The following is a 27,786-nucleotide window of genomic DNA, read 5'->3' on the forward strand; positions in this document are numbered from 1 at the left end:
TGTGAGTCCCCAAATCTGTGAGTTGTTTTGTGACTTCAACATAAGAAATTGGGAGCAGACAATTCTGGGTAGGACCAGTATTCGATGGAAGAGAACTATTATCATGAGATGCCACAAGATGGAATACCTTCCTTCCAACAATTCACAGCCACTCCACAAGCACCAGCCCTGGAATGCCCAGTGCTCAGAAGTTGGTGACCTCATCTTTGGGCAACAATGGGGCTTGGGCCTCCCACAGACTCCCATTGGTGGACAGCTACTTGGGGTAGTGGATTCTTTGCCAAGCCATTGGACTGGTAACAAGTCTCAACGGAATGGATCCAAAATGGCAAGTCTGGGACTTCCTGGAAGTAAGTATCCCTTCAGTTCTTTGAGTGTGGGGACAAACTTTGAGAGAAGATGGTTGGTATTGATGGGGTGGTGGCTGCCTGCATGGAGTGCTAAATATTTAAGGGAAAGACCCCCATAGGAAACTAAGGAGTTTTAGAATGCAGAAACCATGTTCTGCCCAACCAGAAAAGATACACTGGTGCCCTTGTCAAATGATTCTTTGAGGGCCTTCCCCTTAAGTTCAGTTCAACAGTCTGATGGATTGGGTGGGTCCTGGACAGAGAGCGAGAAGGTCTGACTGAGTCTCATCAGGTCATGTTTCCTCTAAACCTAGTATTCCTTATCTCTGAAAGACTAGCATGCACTCTTAGGCTCCCTGCAGACCTAGCTTTAACTGAATAATAAAATGATGAGGTAGGAATGTAAGGAGGGAGGGAGGAAGGGAATGGATGGATGAGTGACCCAAATCAAGGAGAGGAATGAGAAACAGTTCAGGTCCCAGCCAGAGCTGTCAGTCAGTTGCCTCTTTTCTTTCTGTTACTACCTCAGCCTGGGTATCGCTATACTTTGGACACATGGGACTATGATTGTAGTAACCAGTGGCTGCATTATATTTATTCACTGGAGGAAGAAGATGTGGCAGGAGAGGCATGCCCAGCAGTGGGTGGAAGTGATGAATGCTTCCACCTTCATTTACAGTCCACTCTTGTACTGGATTAATACACAAAAATGCCATGATATCAATGCAGCTATGCAAATAGGCCCTCACACAACTTTTACCAACACTGAGATGAAAGACCATATTCCAGATTGTCTGTGGGAGTCAGACACCCCTGAAGCCAGAGGTTATGGCCTCAGAGGCATCATTCGCTGGACAGAGACCCCTGTTGCTATTCAAGCTGCTCTGGAAGTCTCAGGGCAGCCCATATCTAATCAGATGACACAGCAACAGAACAGATCCCCATTCCCGTATCCCATCTATCAGGAGATACCCTTTCCCCACTACTCCACTAAATGCCTCCAATGCTGGAACACACAGTCTCCAACCTGTTGGTCACCTGTACTGAATGGAGTTTCCACTAGCATTCCCTTCCCACACTGGCCCTCGAATGAACTGTTTCAATGCCAAGCTTTTGCTTCATATGTGTAGCCTCCATTCACTGAAGGTGGGAGTTTTATGTTCCAAGGGTATGATTAGACAATGGAGCTAACCTCAGGGCAGTCATGTTGAAACAGAGGGCCCACTTGGATGTTATGTTATTAAACCACCTATTTCTCCCCTTGCTTTCTTCACAGGTCCTTAACAGAAAAACAGAAATTCATCAGTCACTGTAAATGAGAGCACACCTGGACCACATGGTGATAGACTAAGGCATTTCCAGGACTCGCCTGCAGCCTGCAACAAGCACTCTGTGTGAGAAGGGGAAGTGAAGGTATTTTTGAGCAGAGTAACACCATCTATTTTTCAAAGGGTCATTCTGGCTACTGATAAAGTTGAGAGTAACTGAAGTGTGAAAAGGGGCCAAGTCAGGACCACTGGCAAAGCCTACTGTGAGGCTGAGTCAGCCTTGCTTAGGAAATGGCTTTCAATCGGAGCTGGTCCTAAATGAAGCAAGCTGCCTCAGGTTGTGGTAAGCAAGTCCCAAAATCAATGGGAACCATGTGGGATGGGTTACTGAGTAGAGAAATTGTGCCATCAGTACTCAAGCATACAAGAGGAGTTGGGTTAGACAACTCTCCAAGTCTCTTCCATCTGGAGATAATGAGGTTCAAAAAAATCAGCTGAAGGGACTATTTTCACAGAGTAAGTATAGCTGACCACCTGGGACGATAAGGAGGTGTTCAGTGGCGGAAATGTGGGAGAGGCACTACTGAGTGAACAAACAGCTTGAGCCAAGCTCCAGAGGTGAATAAACAGGGTCTTTGTGGAATCTAGGACACCAAGAGGGAAAAAGAATATGAAGGACCGGGAGGAGATGAAGCTAGGATGAGATGCAGGACCTCATAGGGGAGAGCTCCCATGAGGCCTGGTGATTCTGAGTGAACACTATGCCAACCCTTGTGGAGGAGGCAAAAGAGAGACTGTAGGAGCCAAAGAAGGTGGTTTTGACTGCTTGACTCCCCTGAACAGCTTTTTATTTTTCCCTCACACCTTGGAAACCAACTCCTTGAGGGCATGCCTCCCCAATATTCACTGTGCTCACTGTCCAACTTCCCACTGGAAAATATATCCAGAAATGCCTTCTTAACATGTAACAACATAAATATAAGCCCATGAGCATGTAAGGCCCCAAATCTGGGGACTGTTTTGTGACTTCACCATAAGAAGTTGGGAACAGACAATTCAGAGAAGGACCAGTATTTGATGGAAGAGAACTATGATCATGAGTTCCCTTAATTTCAAGAACTCACAGTCACTCCACAGGCACCAGCCCTGGAATGCCCAGTGCTCAGAAGCCAGTGACCTCATCTTTAGGCAACAATGGGGCTTGGGCCTTCTGAAGACTCCCATTGGTGGACAGATTCTTGGGGCAGTTGATTCTTTGCTGAGTCATGGTCCTGGTAACAAGTCTCAATGGTATGGATCCTCAAATGGCAAACCTTGGCCTTCCTGGCAGTAAGTATCCCTTCAGTCTTTGGTGTGGGGACAAACTTTGAGGGAAGATGGTTTGTATTGATGGGATGGTGGCTGCCTACATGGAGTGCTAAATAGTAAAGAGACCCCTCTAGGAAACTAAGGAGTTTTAGAAGGCAGAATTCATGTTCTGTCCAACCAGAAAAGATACACTGGTGCCCTTGTCAAGTGGTTCTTTGAGGGCCTCACCCTTAAGTTCAGTTCATCAGTCTGAGGAATTGGGTGGGTCCTGGAAGGGAGTGAAAAGGCCTGACTTTGTCTCATCTGGTCATGTTTCCTCTAGACCTAGTATCCCTTATCTCTGAATGGCTAGCATGCACTCTTAGGCTCCCTGCAGAGCTATCTTTAACTGAATAATAAAATGATGAGGTAGGTATGTAAGGAGGGAGGGAGGGAGTGAATGGATGGAAGAATGAGCCACATGAAGGAGAGGAATGAGAAACAGTTTAGGTTCCAGCCAGTGCTTTCACTCATCTTCCTCTTTTGTTTCTTTTACCGACTCAGCCTGGGTCTCACTATACTTTGGACTCATGGTACTGTGTGGTGTAGTAACCAGCGGCTGCATTATATTTATTCACTGGAGGAAGAAGTTGTGATGGGAGAGGCATGCCCAGCAGTGGGTGGAAGTGATGAACACTTCCACTTTCATTTACATTCCACTTTTGTACTGGATCAATAAGCAGAAACGCCCTGGGATCAATGCAGCTACCCATATAGGCCCTCCCACAGCTGTTACCATCAGTGAAATGAAAGACCATATTCCAGATTGTCTGTGGGAGTCAGGCACCCCTGAAGCCAGATGTTATGGCCTCAGAATCAGCATCCACAGGGCAGAGATCCCTTTTGCTCTACAAGCTGCTCTGGTGGTCTCAGGGCCACAGATGCCACAGCACCAGAACAGATCCCCATTCCTGAATCCCATCTTTTAGGAGATACCCTTTTACCCACCACTCCACAAAATGCCTCTGATGCTGGAGCACACTGTCTCCTACTCGTTGCACATCTATACTGAAAGGAATATCCACTACCATTCCCTTTTCACACTGGCTCTGAAATGAACGGTTTCAATGCCATGCTTTTGCTTCATATCTGTAGCCTCCACTCACTGAAGGTGGGAGCTTTATGAACCAAGGGTATGATTATAAAATGGAGCTAACAAACAACAGTCATGTTGACACAGAGGGCCCACTTGGATGTTAATTTATTAAGAATTTTTGGAATAGTCAGTCTTTTACGTCTCATTTGCTGGTAAGAGGGCAATGTTCTTCTCCTGTTTGATGGTGGCACAAGTCTAATCAATACAATGAGAACTGGAGGTTGACTTCAAAGGGACACATTGAATCAATACTTGTGGATGAGCTCATTTCCCTCCATCCAGGATTTAAGCTCAAACTTGTGCAAGACACTTGGTAGGTCCACAAAATCAGTATTGTTCTGCAGGATGGTAAGTTCAATTGCCACAAGAATGACAGTTGCTGAGGACATACAGGAATGCAGTCCACAATGGCTATGCCACTTGTCAAACAAGTCATCATGAGTCCCATGAAACACACCACACTACGGGCTGAATGGCTGATATCTATGATGTTTTGAATTTAGGTGGTCATTTCTGAATTGTTTCTTATACAAGAACACTGCAACATGGTATCATGAGTCTTCTCTTACTGATGAAGAGAAAGGATCCAAGGACATATGCCATTATCTTATATTTTGTTGTTGTAGTGTTGTTCCTGAGTCACTTCTCCAATTTGCATTTGCCTGACATCAGAGTTCCTGATCTTTCCACCATGATCAAAACAACCTCCAAGTGGCTGCCAGGTGCCATCCCAGCACAGCCCCCAGCAATTCTCCCTTCCTTATATGAAATGAAAATGAAACTGGCAGGGACCATGTCTGTCTTAGGTCCCGGGAATCAACATACTGTACTTACCCATCATCAAAGGATACCAAAGCGGACTTGGCCCTTCTGTCTTAGGTTGGTACAGTGTTTTCCCATGGTTACCCGTCTCTGACTACCAATCCAGCATACTAAGCCATATGTTGGGAGATTGTTCTGCTTCAAGGGTGGCAATGGCCTGTTTTCTGATCACGTTATGAGCCTATTGACTTGCTTTGAGGCGTTTGGAGATGTAGAATAGAATTAACACAAGCATACCCAAGTTTATTAGTGTAAAACTTAAGTGTCCCCAAATTTGGTACCAAATTTTGCTAGCCCATCTAATGCTACTGTGAGAAGTTCTCCCAGTTTGACTTCCACCTTAGTGGTGTTTATGGTGAGGATTTGTTGTTGAAGCCTTGTTACTAGCTCGTCAAATCTATCTGTCCATTTTTGTGTGATCTGTGAAGATAACTGTCTAGAGAGGTTCCCACTAGAAGTCACAAAAAGAAAAGGGAGAGCTAGGAGCACAGGAGTATATGAAGAAACAATTGTTTCACCCTCTCTACATATTTCAGTACTAACTGCATTAACCTTTTGATCAGTGCACTTCTCTTTACTTATAGACCCTCCTTAAAGGTGAGGCACCAACATGAGGGATTAGAAAGTGAGTTACACAGAATGAAAATAAGAGCTTGCTTTACTGAGAAAAAGATGAAAACCATCTGAGTGGCTAAATCAGCTTATGAGGGGCTATGGGTCCAGCCAATTCTAATTTGGGAATCACCTGAGTGATGCAATCACTATCAGCAAAAAGATTCGTTACTCCTTAAACTGTATGAGGGCTATAACAGCTGCTTCCATTTCCACCAACTGAGCTGATTTTTGAGATGTAATCTGAATAATAGTATCTCGGTGAGTAACTACTGCAGCAGTACCATAAGGAGAAACATTCAGGGCCTTAGGAAAGGATTGTGTCAAGGAACCATCTGAATTCGTGAACTAACATTGTTCCCCTCTAAAGCTCAATACATTTGTGAGCCTTGAGTCAAAGAGTCCTGTGCCCTGTTTCTTAAATGATTTTGTAACATCTTGCTTTCAACATCAGTAACTAATCTGCACTCGTTAACCCACTGCTTTCCTTTTCTGTGCTTTGGGCAGAGACCTGGGGGTTGAGGGGCCTTAGGTTTGTCAATAGCTGCTCCCTGACCCTTGTTAGGGCATTGTCTCTTTGCCGCTGTATATATCTGTGCATACACTCCAGGATCATATTGATTTTGAGTATCTTTTGAAGCATATTAGCCTTCTCTTATCCCACATTCCTACCAGGAAACCTTGCCACTGTGTTTCTACTAGCAGTTTCAACAGATATTACTTGCCATTGAGCTCTCCAATTCAGATATTGTCCTCCAGATAACACTGCTCTGCATAGCTGTTTCCAATCAGTCCTAACTGTCTCTTTAAGTTCTTTTTATTAGATTCAGCTCTCTCCTACCTTTTTCCCTTGTTTTAAATTTTCACTACCACTCAGTTTTTCCTCGCTTTGTTCTCTTTAACAGTTCTTTTTCCCATTGTGGCAACTTGAGCAGCCTTTCCTCTATAAACCCTGGGCTTATTTCTGCTAGAGTTTGAATATATGATTGTGCAGTGGTTTCCTTATTTTCTAATTCTTCCCCAGTGTTTCCTTCCTCCCCAGAACTTTCCTGTTTTTGGTTAACCAGCTAACTTCCTTTTTAATCTCTCCCAGCACTTCTTCTCCTTCTTATATTTTTCACACCTCCTTTTTGAATTATCCTTTCAGGCTGATTTTGTGATATTTCTGAACCCATCTTTTACTGTAAAAAGGCCACACTAACAGTAGTATAAACACACAAAAAATACTAAATACACACATTCTGGAGCTCCTTTATCATTCATCACCTGGCCAGCTATCCTGAGTGCCTAACTGCCTTAGAAAGACAGGGCCTCAGCTTACCTGAGTACCTAACTGCCCCAGGGACAGGGGTTAACTTCCCTAGAGACAGGGTCTCAGCTTACCTGAGCACCTAACTGCCCCAGAGACAGGGACTCAGCTTTCCTGGCCTAGTATCCTGAGCACCTAAGTGCTTCAGAGAGAGACAGGGCCTCAGCTTACCTGAGTGCCTAATTGCCTCAGAGAGAGATAGGGCCTCCGCTTACCTCGCTACTTAGAGCAAGACTCTTGAATTTGATGAACACAAACAACACAAAATACATGCATTTTTGCACTTCACTGTTGTGTCCTTTGTGACCTTTAGTTTTTGACCGACCACATTTCTTTGTACTATCCCTCGCCCTTAAACTGCTCTGGCCAGAGATTCCTGTGAGGTTCTTACTTTCCCTGCCGTACCTATTCCTGGAGGTGAACTTTGAATTTTCCCTTGCCCTATTCCTGCGAGGCTCCTCTGTTTCCTTTCCCCACCATTCCAATTTCCTTCTTTCCCATAAGTTTTCCTTTCTCCCTGTATGTTCCCCATCCCCGTACAAGCTGCCATTTGTCGCCACCCGCAGCAACAATTGCGCAGGTATTTATCGGAGGTGGACTTGAAATAAACTACTTTTCCTATATTCACTAATTTATAGAGGAAAAGAGACTTTGAGAAGAAGAGATGCATTGCTTAGAGGTTAGAGGAAGACAAACTTTGAGAGAAAGATAGGCTTTGCTTATAGAAAGAGAGACTTTGCTTATCAGGAAGATTTTAGAGAAAGAGAGGCTTGCTACGCTTATCAGGAATCTATTTCTTCTTATAGTTCTATTGCTTCTTCTTAGAGGTGTGTCCCGCATCCTGTGAATTAAAGGGTGCAACCTAGAGGTATGTTCTCAGTTCTCCACTCTACGATCTGCCTTCTGCCGCTGCCTACTGCTTCTTACTGCTGGTTCTGTTCCCTGCTAGCTGCCACCTTTCTCTGCTAGCTGCTCCTTTCAGCCCCTTCTTCTTACTGCTAGCTGCTTCTGCTTACTGCTGCTGCTTCTCTCTGCTAGCTGCTGCTTCTTAGTGCTGCTCCTTCTCTCTGCTAGCTGCTGCTTCTTACTGCTGCAAATAGCCTTCCGCCTACTGCCCACTTATATTCTCTCCAGGAGGTGAAGGGCAGGGCCACACCAGTTGAGATCAGGTGAGGAGCCAGCTGCCCTATCACGACAAAGGTCAGAATGAGCAGGCATGAGCAGGAGCACTCGGGAACACCTGTGCGCGTGTTGTGTGCATGGACTTAACTGAATATGGTCAATGATAAATCAACTGGGTGTGCTTATGTTAATCAACCTCCTCATTGCCGATGTGATCAAAAAAACCTCCAGATGACTTCCAGGCGCCACCCCGGTGCAACCCACATGGCACAGCCACCAACACCACCCTATCCCAGGGTATCCTTTCCCTAATCCTGTCTTGTTCAAACATATGTGGTGGATGCTTTAGTGTGTGCAGAATCATCTGCTTGGTCTATAGATTTGCTTAGAGTAAGGGCTGGTTAGTACCTCCTAGAATTAGACACAGGAATACATCTGTAGAAAATAGAGATCCATGGCTGCCCAAAAGCGAAGAGTCCCCTGCAACTCAGATACATGGGAACATCTTGAATACTTTCTGGAAATGGTTCTAAAAGTAGAGACAAATAAGATTATGAAGAATCTGGCAACAATTTAAAGAATAGAATGCATGGATCATGCAAAAATCTTTAACCTATTGCCTTGGAAATGAGAAACCCACTCACCATAGTTGCTCTAAACATTAAATGCAGACTTTCCTGAGAGGAAAGGCCAGTTTTTGATTATTTTGTGGTGGTGATGGTGTCTCTGCATGCATGTTCGTGTGTATGAGTGTGAGTGTGTGAATAAAGAGAGAGAGAGACAGAGAGAGAGAGAGAGAGACAGAGAGAGAGAAAGAGAGAGAGAGAGAGATGTTGTGAGAGAATGTGATTCTTGGCTCTTACTAAATATAGGTAATTTATTTTTATTTTTTTCTGTGTGGGCTGAAGGGATTAGGCCCAGCAACTGAAAAGAAAGCACTAGCCCTATGTATGTGACCTGTCTCTAGCATGACTTGTAAACCTTTTTCTTTGATTTTGGGAGGTAAGTGGAACATTTGTTTCCCCTTTTTTATATATGATCTTATATTGTAACTGAAAAATTAAAACAGGACTAAGTGGACGTTCCTTGATAGAACAGAGGCAGAGGTTCACTCCTTCCTCAGTTTGTTGCTTCTTATCATTGGTGCTTTCAACCATGCAGATGCCTAAACTCTGAGACTTCACTACAACACTGCTTTATGCCCACAATCTGTTAGCCATTGCTTTCAAAAAAGATGGAATCCATAAATGGACAGATCAAGGCAGAGGGTTTTTTTTCTTATGAACCAGGGCAGTGGGGGGAGTCCTTTTCAAATTTATTTTAATATTTTCACAGTATCATGTTTGCTTCTCTGCCCTCTCCATTATACTATAACATCTCTGAGGAAAGAAAGTGAGGCTGCATCTTACATGGTATCCTCACTGCATACTATGTGGTCTAATGAGGTACATAGTGAATGAACGATACTCACAAAAAACATCAATGGAGCAATCAGATGGTATACTGATTAAGAATGCAAGCTTTGCAGTCATAGTGTATCAGCTTGAATTCTGCCTTAACCAATTATTTCATGGTCAGACTTAGGAATTTTCAACATCAGTAAAATGGGAACTTAGGTTCACAGGATAGTCATCAGCAATATGCCATGATACCTAACAAGTGTCCATAAGAAGTACTCAAAAAATGTTAAATGAATTTTTTGGTAAATCACAGAACATACAACAGTTATTATTTAAAACAGTCCCACAATCATCCCAACATGTACATTTTACATTAAATGCCGGCAATTCTCAGTACGGAGATCATCCAAAGTTGGGGAGCTTTTGCAATTCGTTTTCCATGAAACTGAAACATTTGACAGCAATGATGGGTTTGATGTGAAACTCTGTATTTGACCTGTAAAACCATGTATGCCTTAGTACAATCAAATCTAACACACAATTATACTTGTATCAAAGTTCTTTTAGGGCACTCATTCATGTATTAATATAAGAGAAATAGTTGAAGATTATGTAGCATACTAACTGTGAAGACAGTATATCTATAGACAAGTAAAGGGGAATCAAGAGTATATATTACCTTAAGTTTTCAATACATGTTCCTCACTGGAGTATGTTATGCAGTTATGCATTCCTAACAAAAAAAAACCTGAAATACGCATAAATCTGCCATTTCTTGAGTACCAATATCACAAAAGGGGAAAATTCCACATGTGCCCTCATGTGATGGCTCATATTCAAAAGAAGTTGTGCATGTTGTGGTGGCACATGCCTGTAATCCCAGCATCTCAGGAGGCCGAGGCAGGAGAAGTGGGAATTTATGGCAGGCAATTGAGTGAGGCCCTAAGCAACTTAGCAAAACCCTGTCTCAAAATACAATCTAAAAATTAAAGCAGCTGGGGATGTGACCCAGTAGTTATGTGCCCCTGGGTTCTATCCCCAGTACCAGAAAAATGAAGGTGTATACAAATACTTCATAAGATTTCATCAGAGGCTGGGGATGTAAATCAGTGGCAGAGTGCTTGCCTAGCATGTGCAAGGAACTCAGTTCAAGACTCGCAACTGCAGAAAACACAATAAAGAAAAAAAAAAGAATGCACCCCATCCTAAATATCAAGCTACGTGAATATGAAATATAAATGTTTCATATTGTGAATTGACTACCCATAAGCAAGCTATCTCATTGTATATATGAAAATATTTGGAAATCTCAATCACTTCTAGTCCCAAACATTTTGCATAAGGGGTACACACCCTAGAGTACAAGTTAGCATTATATGTCATTCAGATGGAAAGAGTTAATAAAATGCTAGATATGAAAGACCTTTAAACATCCTGGGACTTGTGCAATGATCCTGGTCTGGGACTACATGCTACCAAGTAAGCCTGTGCTAAAGACTGGTTCCATAAGATTATGTAGCACCAAATGTTAGGATAAAGCCTCCCACTGTACTTCTTTTTCACAATCAAAAGAAATCAAGGGAGGTTATACTGATTTTACAAAGTGAATAATACTTATTGGAGAAAGGCTCAAAGTCAACACAGTCTAGTGTCTTTGTTATGTCCATGATGGAGGTAACACATCTGCAATATTAACTAATTATGTCTCTGGCAAACCAAAGTCAAGTGCTCTTCTAATCCCAACATCCTAACAGTATATGTTAATGGTTATCAGAAGGAATAAATGCTAATTTTAAGTAAACTTTAGACAGAAATGAAGAGTTTCAATTATACCTCAATTAAAGTCAAATGCATAAATTGTACCCCTACGTTTGTTTCATCAGCTCAAGGGTCAGAGTGCATTAGGAATAAAAACATGTGGACTGCCCACCCAGGTGTGATTGCTCTGCAGACCTGATTTGGTAGCACACCCTTCTGAAACAGTACTTTGCTTTTACTTTTCTGGGCTATTTCTGAGCACAAGTCTGAATCCTCATGACACCTGGCATGTCAAACATGCTCAGATCTGAAAAGTTGGGAGTTGTAATTCATGCCTTTCTTATTCTGATGACTGGGAATACAAAACCACAGCTCCTAACTTTTGATGAGCTGAATGTGGATGTGCTGACCAGAAGTGAGCAACATAGAACAGGCAGAACTCCCCTTCCTCATCTTCTGTATGGTCAAACCCTGGCTCGGGCCCAGGCAGTCTGCAGGAATCTGATGTCTACTGGGAAACCACTGGATCAATGGCAAACACTGCAACAGCAGCCTCCTATTTCACCCCTTGCCTTTGTTACAGGTTCTAAACAGGAAATTAGAAATTCATCAGTCACTATAAATGAGAGTACACCTGGACCACAGGGTGAGAGACTAAGGTATTTCTAGGACCCGCCTGCAGCCTGCAATAAGCACTCTGAGTTAGAAGGGGAAGTCAAGGTATGTTTGAGTAGAGTACCACCATCTATTTTTAAAATGGTCATTCTGGCTACTGATAAACTTGATAGTAACTGAAGAGTGACAAGGGGCCAAGTCAGGGCCACTGACACAGCCAACTGGGAGGCTGAGCCAGCCATACTTAGGAAATGGCTTTCAATCTGAGCTGGTCCTAAATGAAGCAAGCTGCCTCAGGTGGTGGTACACAAGTCCCTGAATCAATGGGAACCATTTGAAATGGTTTACTGAGTAGGGAAGTTGTGCCATTAGTACTCAAGCATATGAGAAGAGTTGGGTTAGACAACTCTCCAATTCTCTTCCAACTGGAGATAATGAGTTTCTGGGAAATCAGCTGAAGGGACTATTTTCACAGAGTAGGGATAGCAGAACACCTCGGACAATAAGGAGGTGTTCAGTGGTGGAAATGTGGGAGAGGCAGTACTGAGTGAACAAACAGCATGAACCAAGCTCCAGAGGTGAAAAAACAGAGTTTTTGTGGAATCTAGGACACCAAGAGGGAAAAGGAATATGAAGGACCGGGAGAAGATGAAGATAGGTAGAGATGCAGGACCTCATAGGGGAGTGCTCCCTCGGGGCCTGGTGATTCTGAGAGAACACATTACCAGCCCTTGTGGAGGAAGCAAAAGAGAGACTGTAGGAGCCAAAGAAGGTGGTTTTGACCGCTTGGTTCCACTGAACAGCTTTTTATTTTTTCCTCACACCTTGGTCACCAATTTCTTGAGGGCACACCTGCCCAATATTCACTGTGCTCACTGTCCAAATTCCCACAGGATAATATATCCAGAAATGGCTTCCTAACAAGCAACAACATAAATATAAGCCCATGAGTGTGTGAGGCCCAAAATTTGGGGCCTGTTTTGTGATGTCACCGTAAGAAATTGGGAGCAGACAATTCTGGGGAGGACCAGTATTTGATGGAAGACAACTATGATCATGAGATGCCACAAGATGGAGTCCCTTACTTGCAACAACTCAGAGTCACTTCACAAGCACCAGCCCTGGGAATGCCCAGTGCTCAGAAGTCAGTGACCTCATTTTTAGGGAACAATGGGACTTGGGCCTTCTGAAGACTCCCATTGGTGGACAGATTCTTGGGGCAGTTGATTCTTTGCCAAGCCATGATCCTGGTAACAAGTCTCAATGGTATGGATCCTCAAATGGCAAACCTGGGCCTTCCTGGCAGTAAGTATCCCTTCAGTCCTTTGAGTGTGGTGACAAACTTTGAGGGAACATGCTTTGTATTGATGGGGTGGTGGCTGCCTGCATGGAGTGCTAAATAGTTAAGAGACAGACCACTCTAGGAAACTAAGGAGTTTTACAAGGTAGAAACCATGTTCTGCCCAACCAGAAAAGATACACTGGTGCCCTTGTCAAGTGGTTCTTTGAGGGCATCACCCTTAAGTTCAGTTTATCTGTCTGAGGGATTGGGTGGGTCCTGGACAGGGAGCGAGAAGGCCTGAGTCTCATCAGGTCATGTTTCCTCTAGACCTAGTATCCCTTATCTCTGAAAGGCTAGCATGCACTCTTAGGCTCCCTGCAGACCTATCTTTAACTGAATAATAAAATGATGAGGTAGGTATGTAAGGAGGGAGGGAGGGAATGGATAAATGAATGAGCCAAATGAAGGAGAGGAATGAGAAACAGTTCAGGTCCCAGCCAGTGCTGTCAGTCAGCTGCCTCTTTTCTTTCTTTTACTACCTCAGCCTAGGTCTCGCTATACTTTGGACTCATGGGACTGTGTTGTGCAGTAACCAGCAGCTTCATTATATTTATTCACTGGAGGAAGAAGCTGTGGCAGGAGAGGTGTGTTCAGCAGTGGGTGGAAGTGATGAACGCTTCTACCTTCATTTACAGTTTACTCTTGTACTGGATCAATACGCAGAAACGCTGTGTGATCAATGCAGCTATCCAAATAGGCCCTCCCACAGCTGTTACCATCAGTGAGATGAGAGACCATATTGCAGGTTTTCTGTGGGAGTGAGACACCCCTTAATTCAGAGGCAGCATCCACAGTGCAGAGACCCCTGTTGCTATGCAAGCTGCTCTGGTGGTCTCAGGGCAGCTGGCATCTAATCAGATGCCACAACACCAAACCAGATCCCCATTCCTGATTCCCATCTTACAAGAGAAACTCTTTGCCCCACCCCTCCACAAAATGCCTCCAATGCTGGAACACACTGTCTCCTACCCTCTCGACATCTATCCTGAAGGGAATGTCCACTACCATTTCCTTTCTACACTGGCCCTGAAATGAACTGTTTCAATGCCAAGCTTTTGCTTCATATTTGTAGCCTTCACTCACTGAAGTTGGGAGATTTATGTACCAAGGGTATGATTACAAAATGGATGTAACCTCACAGCAGTCATATTGACTGCCCACTTGGATGTTATGTTATTAAAGATTTTTAGAATAGTCAGCCTGTTGTGTCTCATGTGCTGGTGAGAGGGCAATGTTCTTCTCCTGTTTTATGGTGGCACAAGTCTAACCAATACAATGAGAACTGGAGGTTGACTTCAAAGGGACACATTGAATCAATACTTGTGAATGAGCTCAATTCCCTCCATCCAGGATTTAAGTTCAAACGTGTGCAAGAGACTTGGTAGGTCCACAAAAGCGGTGTTGTTCTGAAGGATGGTATGTTCAATTGCCACAAGAATGAGAGTTGCTGAGGGCACACAGAAATGGCAGTCCACAATGGTTATGCCACTAGTCAAACAAGTCATCATGAGGCCCATGAACCACACCACACTAGGGGCTGAATGGCTGATATCTATGATGTTTTGAATCTTAGGTGGTCATCTCTGAATTGTTTCTTATACAAGAACACTGCAACATGGCTATCATGAGTCTTCTCTTCCTGATGAAGAGAAAGGATCCAAAGGCATATGCCATTTTCTTATATTTTGTTGTTGTTGTGTTGTTCCTGAGCCACATCTCCAATTTGCATCTGCCTGACATTAGATTTCCTGATCTTTTCACCATATCCCAGGATATCCTTTCCCTAATCCTGTCTTGTTCAAACATATGTGGTTGATGCTTTAGTGTGTGCAGAATCATCTGCTTGGTCTATGGATTTGCTTAGAGTAAGGGCTGGTGAGTACCTCCTAGAGTTATACAGAGGAATACATCTGTAGCAAATAGAGATCCATGGCTGCCCAAAGTCAAGAGTCCCCTGCAACTCAGATACATGGGAACATCTTGAATACTTTCTTGAAACAGTTCTAAAAGTACAGACAAAAAAGATTATGAAGAATTTGGCTACAGTTTAAAGAAGAGAATGCCTGTATCATTTAAAAATCTTTAACCCATTGTCTTGGTAATGCTAAAACCACTCACCATAGTTGTTCTAAACATTAAATGTAGATTTACCTGAGAGAAAAGGCCAGGTTTTGTTTATTTTGTGGTGGTGATGGTATCTCTGCATGCATGTGCCTGTGTGTGTGTGTGTGTGTGTGGCTATGTGTGTGTGTGTTTTTATGAAAGAGAGAGAGAGAGAGAGAGAGGTTGTGAGAGAATGTGATTCTTGACTCTTACTAAACATAGGTAATTTATTTTTATTTTTTCCTGTGTGGGACAAAGGGATTAGGTCCAGCAACTGAAAAGTTAAGTCCTAGCCCTATCTATGTGACCTGTCTCTAGCAATGGTGTCTAAACCTTTTTCTTTTATTTTGGAGTTAAGTGGAACATTTGTTTCCTCTTCTCTATATGATCTTATATTGTAACTCGAAATATAAAACAGGACTACATGGATGTTCCTTGATAGAACACAGGCAGAAGTTCACTCCTTCCTCAGTTTGTCGCTTCTTATCATTGGTGCTTTCAATCATGCAGATGCCTAAAGTCTGAGACTTCACTACAACACTGCTTTATGCCCACCATCTGTGAGCCGTTGCTTTCAAAGGAAGATGGAATCCATAAATGGACAGATCAATGCAGAGTTTTTTTCTCCTATAAACCAGGGGATTGGGGGGAGGCTTTTTAAAATTTATTTTACTATTGTCACTTTATGATGTTTGCTTTTCTGCCCTCTCCACTATGCTATAATATCTCTGAGGACAGAAAGTGAGGCTGCATCTTACGTGGTATGCTCACTGCTTACTATGTGGTCTAATGAGTCACTTAGTGAATGAATGAAGCTCACAAGAAACATCAATGGAGAAACAGGATGGTATACTAATTATGAATGCAAGCTTTGCAGTCATAGAGTTTCAGCTTGAATTCTGTCTTAATCAATTACTTGATGGTCCAACTTAGGAAGTTTCTCCAACAGTGAAATAGGAATTGCACAAAATACTTCTGTTCACAGGATAGTCATCAGGATTATGCCATAATATCTAACAAGTGTCCATAGGACATACTCGATGTTAGATGAATTTTTTGGGAAGTAAAAAAACATAGAGCAGTTATTACTTAATACAGTCCCACAATCCTCCCAATGTTTACATTTTTACCTTCAATGCCGGAAATTCTTGGTAGGGAGATAGCCCTTATTTTGGGAGCTTTTGCAATTCGGTCTCTAAGAAGCAAGCTTTTGACAGTGCTGATGTCTTTGATGTGAATCTCTGTACAAACCATGTACGCTTTAGTATAATCAAATCTAACACCGAATTAAACTACTATCAAAAGTCATTTAGGGCATTCATTCATGTATTAATGTAAAAGAAAAATTGAAAATCATGTAGCATATTGACTGTGAATTTAAAGGTTTTGATTGAGATATCTATAGACAAGTGAAGGTGAATCAAGAGTTTTCAAATATATGTTCTTCACTGGAAATTGTTATGCAGTTTGACCATTCCTAATGAAAAAACCTCTAATACTCACAAACCTGCCATTTCTTTCTTTTTTTTTGGGGGGGGGGTGCTGGGGATCGAACCCAGGGCCTTGTGCTTGCAAGGCAAGCACTATACCGACTGAGCTATCTCCCCAGTCCCTAAACCTGCCATTTCTTTAGTGCCAATATCACATAAGAGGAAAATTCCACATGTGCCCTCAGGTGATGGGTCACAGTCAAAAAAGAAGGTGTGCCCGATGTGGTGACACATGCCTGTAATCCCACCAGCTCAGGAAGCCGAGGCAGGAAAATTGGGAGTTTAAGGCCAGCCAATTGAGTGAGGCTCTAAGCAACTTAGCAAAACCCTGACTCTAAATAAATTATAAAAAGGTAAAAGGGGATGGAGACCCAGTAGTTAAGTGCCCCTGGGTTCTATCCCCAGAACCAGAAAAAAGAAGGTGTATACAAATACTGCATAAGATTTCATCAGAGGCTGTGGATGTAACACCATGGCAGAGTGCTTCCCTAGCATGTGCAAGGTTCTCAGTTCTAGCCTCACAACTGCAAAAACACAACAATAAAGGAAAAAAGTATCCACCCCTTTCTAAATAGCAAGCTAGGTGTGTATGAAACAGAAATGTTTTATGTTGCAAATTGACTACCCATAAGCATTGTATATATGCAAATATTTGGAAATCTCAAACATTTCTATATCAAACATTTTGCATAAGGGGTACACAGCCTAGAGTACAAGTTAGCATTATACATTATTCAGATGGAAATAGTTGAAGCAGTTATGTTACAACAGCATAAAAAGGTGGATATGAAAGACCTTTAAACATCCTGGGACTTGTGTAATAATCCTGGTCTGGAACTACATGCTACCAAGTAAGCTGGTGCTAAAAGACTGGTTCCATAAGATTTTGTAGCACCTAATGTTAGGATAAAGCCTCCCACTCTAGTTCTTTTCCCCAATCAAAAGAAAACAAGGGAGGCATATTGATTTTCCAAACTGAATAATACTTACTGGAGAAGTGGTCTAAGACAACACAGTCTAGTGCCTTTGTTATGTCCATATTGGAGGACATATCTGCCAATATTAACTAATTATGCCCCTTCCAAACCAAAGTTAAGTGCTCTTTTAATCCAATGATCCTACCATTATATGTTAATGGTTATCAGAAGGACTAAAATTTATTTTTAAGCAAATGAAGAGTCCCAAAAACAACATGTAGGACTGCTTTAATATGATATGAAAGTAACACTTTTGCCTATAATTGGATGCAGACAGCAAGTCTATTTCCAGCTAAACATTACCTTTTCTGCCCTTAATAGACCAGAGTACAAATCATGTACAAAATGGGCTTTTTTAAATGACAACAGAGTGCATGAGCTTCACCGCCATAAGCTCAGGCATCACAGGGTTTGATCAGTGCTGCTGAAAACATCTTTCACAGTCCCTATGTGGGAGCAAGCTGCACAAGCCTGCATGAAATACTCAGAAGTCAGCCCAGTGCTCACCTTCTTCTGCAATCTCTGGAGGCCTGTTGTTGTCGGGTTTATTTGTGAGAGCACTGATCAGCTCCAGTTTCTCTCACAGCTTGGACACTGAGATTTTGAACTATCTTCTTTCCATCCACAACAAAGATCAAAGAAAATTTAGGGGGCTGGGGTTGTAGCTCAAAGGTAAAGTACTTGTCTAACATGTGTGAGGTACTGGGTTTAATTCTCAGCACCACATATAAATCAATAAAATAAAGGTGCATTGACAATTTAAAAAAAGAACATTTAAAGTAGAAGACCTCACCTGAATCCTGAGTCTCTACTATGTTCCCTTTAAAAGCACGGAAGGAATGAATAAACAAATGCCAAGGATCTTTGTTGTTCAGTGTTGATGTGTGTCTGGCTGGATTTGAGTCTAGATCATTAAGGCAACATTATTCTCCAGATGGATCTCAGATGCTGTGAACATTTGGCTGATGCGAGAAGGTGTAAATCATCACCAGTAAAGTAAATGTACCCTTGCTCAGGTACCTGTACAACACCCATTTCTTAAATGAGGAGAATATTGTTTTCTAGGACCTATATCACACTAACTAAATAACTGTCCTATATATCTCACACTCCAGACCACTTGAGGGAGAGTTTTATGCCTATTCCAGTTTAAACACTCCCCTAAAATAACAAATAAAACAATAATAACAAAAAGAGCTGGACACAAACAAAACACAAGCCCTCCCCTATACTTCCGTCTGTTTCTCTATGGTGATGGTCAATTGATGGCAACAACTCTCAGAAACATAGAGAAGGAGGTTTAAGAGTTCTAATTCAAAGTCTTATTTGTTTAAATCTTTTAAAATTGTTTACATAGTACACTTCATTTTATTCCCAGGAAGCTCTAGAGTGGGTCATGAATAAAAATTTAATTATAAAAAGAGAGAAGTCTGCCTTCTATAAGGCTACTTTCTAACTGCTTATGCTACTGTGAAAAGAAAGGCCTGATCGTATGTGTTTTAGAACATCGGTTCATCTCACATTACTTTTATTCAATGTGTATTAATTTTTCTCTCTTCTCTCGCTACTTCTACCCTAATAGTTACTGTATAGTAGTTCACTGTTCTTAGGGAGTTCTAATATGAACCCATGTAATGAAAACAAGATATTAATTGAAGAATGGTAAGAACAACCTGTATCTGGTTATGGTGCCTACCTGAGGTAGGACAAAGGGATTAGTATGCTAAAGTGAGTTAAAAATGGAAAGGGTCTGAAAATAAAGCCAAGAAATTTAGGTGAAAGTGTATACTGGTGATGTTTTCTGATATTTTCTGTTAAACTGTGAACTACTGCTGAAACCACTACTACTGTGTAAAGTAAACAAATGTTAACTTTTCAAGTTCAACACTTCTATCTGGCTCCTAAGTTTTCTTATTCTCTAAGTGAGGTTTACAAAAAATTGCAGAGGCAGAAAATCAAAAAGAGTCCAGATTATAATGCATTAAAATATTAAATATATGATTTTGATGGTATAAAAATGCTAAAGATGAAAAAATAAGATGGAAAGCAGTACATCAAAAAGTGCCTGCACTATTGTTCTACTCCAATTCATTTCTTTTAAGCCTCATATCCTCTGAAATTATCAAATGCAAGATGCATCTTGATGACACCATAGCAATTTAGGAAAAATCTTCCCAGCTTTCCCTTTATATTAGTCCAGGACTTAAAATATTAAACAACACTCTAATTAGAGAATACTATAATCAAAATTTCATAGGATACCAAAACATCAAAGATTTCTTATTTTATCATTATATTATGTCTGGGTAGAACAAAAAAGAAAAGGTACATGATGAAGGGAACTTGTTGACACTGAAGGTATTAATGGACTAAGACTGCAGTCTAAACACGGGAAATGATTTTGAGACTGGATACCAATTTTAGATGATCTAGACCTTTGTCCTCCATCATTAGCATAGATAATTGACTGTCTTAGCCTAAGTCATTTCCCTAGGGAAGCCTTCCTGAACTCTTAGAATTCCCTCAACATGCCCGATATATTTACTTTATAGCATTTATTAGATTTGTGATTAGTTATCTGTGTACTCCTGTGTTAAAGATTGTTTTTGATTGATAGCTTTTGAACTGCACTAGAGTAAGGGTCACATGTCTATGCTGTTCACCGTGGCACTCCCAGCTTGGCAGAAGATACATACCTAACACGATATTCATTTATTCACTAATATGGTAATTTACTAATTGCTTTGTCTTGAAATTTTAGTACCATGAGATCAAAGTGTTACTTTTGATAAGAAAGTAGCATGTCACAAGCAGAGTTGCTGATGCATTTATTTTACTTCAGGGTAAGCCTCCTGTTATGTACCTTCATGTTTGTGATTTTTGTGGTATCAATTCTGTTGGTCACTTGATCAAAAGACTCTCTTTGCAGAATAGTAGAAACTTAGAGGGCAAAAGGAAGAAGAATAAAAGATGAAAGATAAATGAATATTAAAATTTGAATGACATCTAGAATTTAAAAAAACAAACAACTGGTCAAACTTATTGAAAGTGTTAGAGTCACTTTCAAGAGAAATGGCAGAGGAATGGGAGTATGGGAAGACAGAACTTTTACCCAGACTAGCGACTAGGTAGTAGGATACCTAGGATAGGTAGAAGTAGTAGGATAGATGGATACTATTATCAACTTACTATATTTATGTGTGAGGTTGTTTCCAGCTTTGGTGGTTACTTGAACTTCTAGTACAATTTCCTGTGCTTGATTTCCCATTTTTATATATGCCTATGTCTTTGCAATATGAAATCTTTAAAGCGTAGGGCCAAGAGTTGTTAAGAAGATAATCTATAGGGTTCCCAGCACAATGCATGTAAAAGGTAATTAAAACAAACAACAATGAAATAAAAAACAGACTATAGTCTAATCACTGACAACATGAAAACCACAGAGTCAGGGGGCATCAGTGATTTAATAAGTTACTTGGTTTCCTTGTAGGAAAAATGAGGAACTGAATTCAGTGAACACCTTGCAGCAGAGCCAGAGGCCTGGCAGCTCTCTGGCCTCAGCAACCCACTCCCCCCAGCAGATGGACTGAAGTGGGTGCTCTTCAGGCCACAGTAAGGTGAACAAGGCCAGGAGGGCACCACCTACCTCCTTTCTTCAGGGCTGTTTAATAGATGTAATCAAGCTGAAATGCCCATTTGATCTAAAAGAGACACATATCCAAACAGAGGTATTTACTTAACTCTAAGTAAGGAAATTCCCTGGGGTTTGGAGGTGGAAGAGGGAGAGTACTAGGAAGGGGACAGGGAGGACACAGCCATCGCCAGGCCCTGTCGCTCCTCACAGCTCCTCACAGCATGGCTAGTTCCCGGCCCAGTTACCAGGGCACAGAACTAGCTGGTGCTGTTCCTAGAATTGCACCTGGTCTCCAGAAAATCCCTTTCTTCTTTCATACTCTAGTCTTACTGGGAAGTGAAGTGACACACTTGAAAGTGCCTAAAGAGCCAGAGACACACCAAAAAAAACAAAATAGGATAAGGAAAGCAAAAGCAAATTTTGTTTAGTGGATGATTTAATCAACAGTTGCACACAAGCAACTGGAAAAGTAAACCACTTAAATTGTTATTACACTGTTTGCCAACAATATTTTGCATAATTTATGAAGCCATGAAAAGTGATAGACAACTTCACCACAAAAGGTCCTTGCTTTTTGGAGAGGCACTGGGTAATTGAAGGATCATAGCAAGTTATTTCTCTTCCATGGAAACACAAATCCCTTGCTTGAAAACAGGACTGAAGTTACATTTTAGATGTTTCTACCAAAGTCACTTACACATTCCTCACATTCTAAGTTCAGGAGAACAAAGAGAAACCCACTGATTACACACATCACTCTAAGGACCAAGGGAGATAACAAAGGCTTCTGTCCTGGAGGAACATGCAAAATAGCTGAAGAGTGACACTCAGGACCTTTGAGAAGAACAGCACATACTGACAGTAACACTAACAATGCAGCTAGGCTGGGGGTGGAGCCCAGTAGTAGAATGCTTGCCCTGCAGGAGAGGCCCTGGGTTGCACCCCCAGGGAAGGGGAATATCACAGAGGGAGGAGGAGGAGAAACGTGAGGCACTCTTGAGAAGCATCAGGGACAGGGCAAGACAAGATGAAGGAGATCTAAAGAGACCATGGGAAAGGCAAGCATCTGAGGCAAAGGAAAAAGGGATGGGGACATGAAAGCTGTTGGGCAGACCAGGACAGTAAAGGATAAAAGTCAAGGTTCATATTGGGAAGTGTGCACAATTTGTGAAATAAGGCAAATCAGGTAAGGCTGAACACAGGGAGGAAAGGACTTGACAACAAAGCCAAGGGGTTTAGAAGCAGGTGACAGGCAGTGGGATCCCACAGCACAGGACTGCCAGGACAGAAGGTGTGAGCAGCAGTGCAGGAGGACTGGAAAGGCTAAAGATGGAAGGAGGAAAACCAACAAGTAGTGTCTGTCCCCCACCCAGATGCCATCCCAGGCTGAACTCAGATGCTGGTGGCCGGGAAAAAAAGGGACAGCCCTGTGAGACCTGAAGGCACAACTGACACAGTGTGCCTGTGAAGGGACAGATGAGAAAAGGGTTTGGGGAGAACAGCAGCACTGCCAAAAGAGGAAACCGAGATGGGTGAGGGAGAGAGAAAAAGGGAGGAGCAGAGGAGCCAGGTGGCTGAGTCTGCCCAACGGAAACCAGAAAGGGGACAGGGAGAAAACATGGACAGGAGTCAGTGGAGCCTCTTCTATCCTGTGCCCTAATGACCTCGGTGGTAAACAGATCCTGGAGGCCAAGCCCTGGCCTCCCCTGTGGACACTCAGGCCTGCCCTCCTCTCACACAACTCAGCCAGGGAGCCACTGACCTGGGGGAGGGGCTGCATTCAACAATGTCTACATTTTCTATCATAGAATTTTAAAATGAAACACTCCAACCCAAGCATCTCAGAATGCTGCTTCCCCTTCCAAGCTCCTAATCTGTTGGGCATGTCCTGTGCCCACAGAGCCTTCCCATCCTTACAGGCACAATCAGCTGGGGTGTCTGTGCTGACTCATTTCCCCTCACCATGCCAGGTGAGTACCCCCGGGAAATGTGTTTGGGTGGCACTAGATTTGAAGCCATTTTCATGGATGAAACCTTTCATGAAATTTTTCAAGATTGACACTCAGAAAAGCAGTGTGATAAAAAGAACACTACCTCAAACATAGGATCTCTGCCATAACTCCAAGCTGTTCCTCAGGGTCCTGGGTTCCTCCCCGAGAGCAGAGGGGACAGGTGCTATGTCCAACTGGCCACTGCTCGTGTTCCATTTCTGGGCTAACATCTAACAAAAGTACCTCAAAATGCTGCAAATGCCTACTAGAAACCTCCACTTCATACTTTAACTCAAATGAGTTAATGGAGGGCTGGGGTGGATGAGGCACAGTGATTGCCTGGCACACACGGGTCCAATCCCCAGCATTACAAGCCAAAAAGTTAACAAAAACTTTAATATGAATTTTTAATACTACTGACCCCAAAACAAATGATAAAATCTTCATAAAATCAACTGAAATGCAATGGACATGTCTGAGCCCTGGTTACCTACCCCAGTAGAACTTTCCACCTGCAGCTTTCTATCATTAAATCCTAAACTACAACTAAACTCTTGGTTAAAGCAAGACAAGAGTGCTTATGTTAGGCAGGTCCATTTCTCCCCATCCTTCTCCACAGGGACACATAGAAACTAGGACTCCTAATTTATTAGGACCCTAATAAAATCACCTATTACTGAATGCCACCCCCACTTGTTCCTCCTCAGACCCTGCCATGCAGTGATTTCTGAAGCATTCTTTCTGAGGTTCTCACAAATGTTTCAGTGAGAGCTATGACTCCATCCCTGCCTGGATTGCAGCCCTCCTTCCTCACCCTGTGAACACTCTTATCACACGACTGCTTCTCCTCAGTCTTCCCCCATGAGAAAAGATGGAACTGAGTGAATGCTGAGGATGGTAGGCCACACAATCACAGAAGAGGTGCAGCTGCACCAGAGAGAAATCCTAACAATTTGGCAAACAGTCTGGTTTTAGTAGGAGAAAAGCAGTATATTTTTTGATGCAAGAGGAAATTTAACAACTGCCTAAAACAAAAGCAATTTACAAATGGCTGAATTTTTTAAGACTGGGGGCAATTCAAATTTGAATTTTGAATTCTGTAAATTCATGCATGCAATATGCAAAGCAAACTTCACAATTCTGAAAATAGTAATGTAAGGGAAATAAACGAGTTTGAAAATTAGACAATCAAAATACCTATTTATTAAATCTAGTGTTTGAAGAAGAGATCAGCAGAAAGTTTTTTAAATCACTCTTCAGGTTCTGGAAAACAACCCACCCTGCCCTAGTCCCCCCCTTGTAGGCCCGACACACAGCATCATTCCTGGCTGCCCTTCTGTCCCTAACATCCCCACACCTCTCACCCCTACCCCACCAGCCCAGGGAGCTGACCCTGGGTCAGGCATCCCACCCAAGGCTGACACCAGGCAGGTTGGCCCACAGCTTGTAGTTCACATCTGGAGGGAGAAGTGGACAAGATCAAGTTTCTTTCAAGAATGTAAACTAGGAAATGTGACAAGAACTGGTCACTTAGAAACTAAAAGAACACAACAAGAAATGTCACAAAGTTGAACTGGGGCCAGAGGGGTTTTGGCCAGCTGAGAAAGCACATGAGCTGAAGCCACAGGGGAGGGAAAAGAGTGAGCAACACAGCCAGTTGGTGATGGGACAGAAAAGTTCTGGCATATGGAGCGAGGTGGGTCCCATGGGGCGAAGTTCCAGGGACAACTGCTGCCCCTAGAGCTGCCAACAGCCCCCTCCACCACCAGGCTCCAGCTGGTCCCAGCTGGAAATACTCAATGTCTGTGTGACTCCTAAGGCACCACATGTGTGGCTGCTAACAGAACTCCCTTTCAAGAGGGTTGGAGCTGCCTCTGTCCACACAAACCCTCGCCAGCAGACAGATGCAGACAGCAGAGGGCTTTCAGACATGTCCCTCATTTGCTAGTTAGGGCAGCACCACTTAGATTCATTTAAGGGAGACACAGGACTGCTTTTAAGAAACACCCATACACACAAACAAAAGTCTCACCACTGCCAGAGAAGAGCACAAGGGAACTTTCTGGGGTTCTGCCTTGACAGAGGTGTGGGCGACTCTTCTTAAAGCTGATCAAACTGTGCGGTTAACATGTAGCCAATCCACTAATATATGTAAGTTACACCTCAATAAAACACTCACAACACTTCCCCTTGATCCCTTAGAAGGACTGGAGTTTTTCTTTTGACTCTGGGTTGGGGGGTGCAAACTGGCAATGGAACTCAGGGCCTTGTGAATAACAGGCAAGGGCTATGTCACTGGAGCAAAACCCCAGTCCATTATTTTGTTTTTCAAGATTGTACTGATCTAGACAAAGCTCACAACATAATGCAGTAGCAGCCAGATCAAAAACACCTAAACTTCTATTTATATAAAGAACACAAACAGGCGATAGTCACCTTAAGCAATAAAATGAGGATAGTGGCACACTTTGAGAGGGTGGGGAGCAGGGACCCAAAGAAACCAAGTGCAACTTCTAATGGGGGCTGCTATGTTCTGCTTCCTGACTCTGGGGTCGGGAACCTGGTGTGTTCACTGTCACATTTCCTCAGGGTGTGTGATAGTGAGAGCCTTTTCCTGTAGTTATCATATGTTCCTGAATATATGTCATACCCTAATAATAACAGAATAGAAGGCAAGGAATATCATATAGTACCCTACAAGTGACTAGAACCATTTTTCTGTCCAGTAAAATGTTTATTTTTAGCCTAATTTTTAGGCAAGTAACAAAAAAGAAGAAAATGAGACTTCAGTTGTCTCATGTGTGAGATTCAACTCAGATTTGTGTTAGGTGAGAAGCTTGTGCAGCAGCTGCCTAACAATATCTGAGGGACGCCACCCTCCAGCCCTCCTTCTGAGACTACTAGCAGTCACTCACGACCACAGCAGGCCTCCACATACTGGAACCCATGCACCAGATCACTGTGCCACTTTAACTGAAAAGAAAAAAACAGAACAAAATTCATAGGAAGTGTTTACTCAGAATCCCACTTCTGTTTTTAAAGGGCGAATTAACGTGAATTCACACATGATGTTTGTAATGTATAAAGCTGCTCTCCCGCCCATCAGGTACAACTATTTTCCCTGCCTCCCAACCACTTGTCAATCTGTGAACATCCTAGCTAGCTATTGGTTCATCAGTCAGCTTGCAAGTATCCTTCTCCAATATTGGTCCCCTGTTAGCCCGGCAGAATTCAACTGTTTTACTGTAGCTTCCCTGCCATCTTTTTCCTTCCTTCTGTCTGTTCTACTCACTTTTCTCTAGCCTCCTGGCTTGCCACTCTCTCTAGCGTATGCCCTTTCTTTTCCTTTCTCTTTTCCTCTCATTTTCTCTCTTACCCTGCAGGGAGACACTGTTTGCTTAATAAACTCCCTTATGTGATTTCCCGTATCCAGCATGGTTCCATGGAAATTCCTTACAATGCCGAGGTGTGTTTTTAAAACACAAAGGTGCAGATTTTCAGAGGCTTATTTAAAAACATCTTACAGATGATACAGTTCATGAGCATATAAACACAGTAAGTGAAGCAATGGGAACAATGAATGTTAAGTTTATAGAGCAACAAATTCTAAGACTTAAAAAATAAGAAGACAAATAGTAAATGGAAATGTACTTTACTTAGATTCATAATTAATTCAAAGGGGTTTTTATACACCCTCACTGGTGACTGGTATTTTTGCATCATGATTGTAGTACAATAGCAATCCTCTCACACCTGCAAAACATACCCATATGTGATAAACCATCACTATACAGAAAAAAATCAGTCTGCATCAACATATCATCCCACATTCTAAGGCTAAAAAGAAACCATAATAAGTCACGATTCTATGCATGCATAGATCAAAAGATACTGAAATACACAAGGGCAGGGGGAGGTAGTTAAGACAATAAAAAAGGCAAAGAACGCCCAAGTGGAACAAGGGGAACCACGCTGGTCTGAGGGTGGAAGCCTCTGTTGCCCTCATCTGTATGGCTGGTCCCCTACACTGTGTTCCACAAACTCCTCCTTCCTAGCAAGAAAATGCTAGGATTCAATTATGCCAATAATTTTCTCTTGAACAATTTCAACTGATAGCCAAATAAAAAATGGTTAACATCTCACTCAGCTCTAGGGAAAACACAAAAAAACAGGGAGAAAAACAGTATGTATCTCAAATTATGGAGTACTCCTCAAAAAGCTGTTTCCAAAGAGTACTTTTATCATGTCCTGTCTTCTGTGTATACTACAATTTCAGAGGCCTGTCTTCAATGGCTGGGAGGCTAAGCACTCTGGCTCAAGGGGCTCCCTGATCTCTCCAGCCTCAAAGAGCAGTGGTGCTCTAATGCTTCCACCCTGCTCAGGCTTCATGCACACATCAAGAAGCCCCTTCCAGCACAAGGTCACTCTAGTGCCAGCCTACCTGGAGTTTCCTGAAGACACACCTGGGACTCTACTCACCTGACTTAAAGTGAGGAAGGAAAAAGTGAGGATGAAAAATAAATCCAATAAGCCTAACTGTCCTGCTGAGG

Source organism: Sciurus carolinensis, unplaced genomic scaffold (assembly GCF_902686445.1).
Source record: "Sciurus carolinensis unplaced genomic scaffold, mSciCar1.2, whole genome shotgun sequence".
NCBI lineage: Eukaryota > Metazoa > Chordata > Mammalia > Rodentia > Sciuridae > Sciurus > Sciurus carolinensis.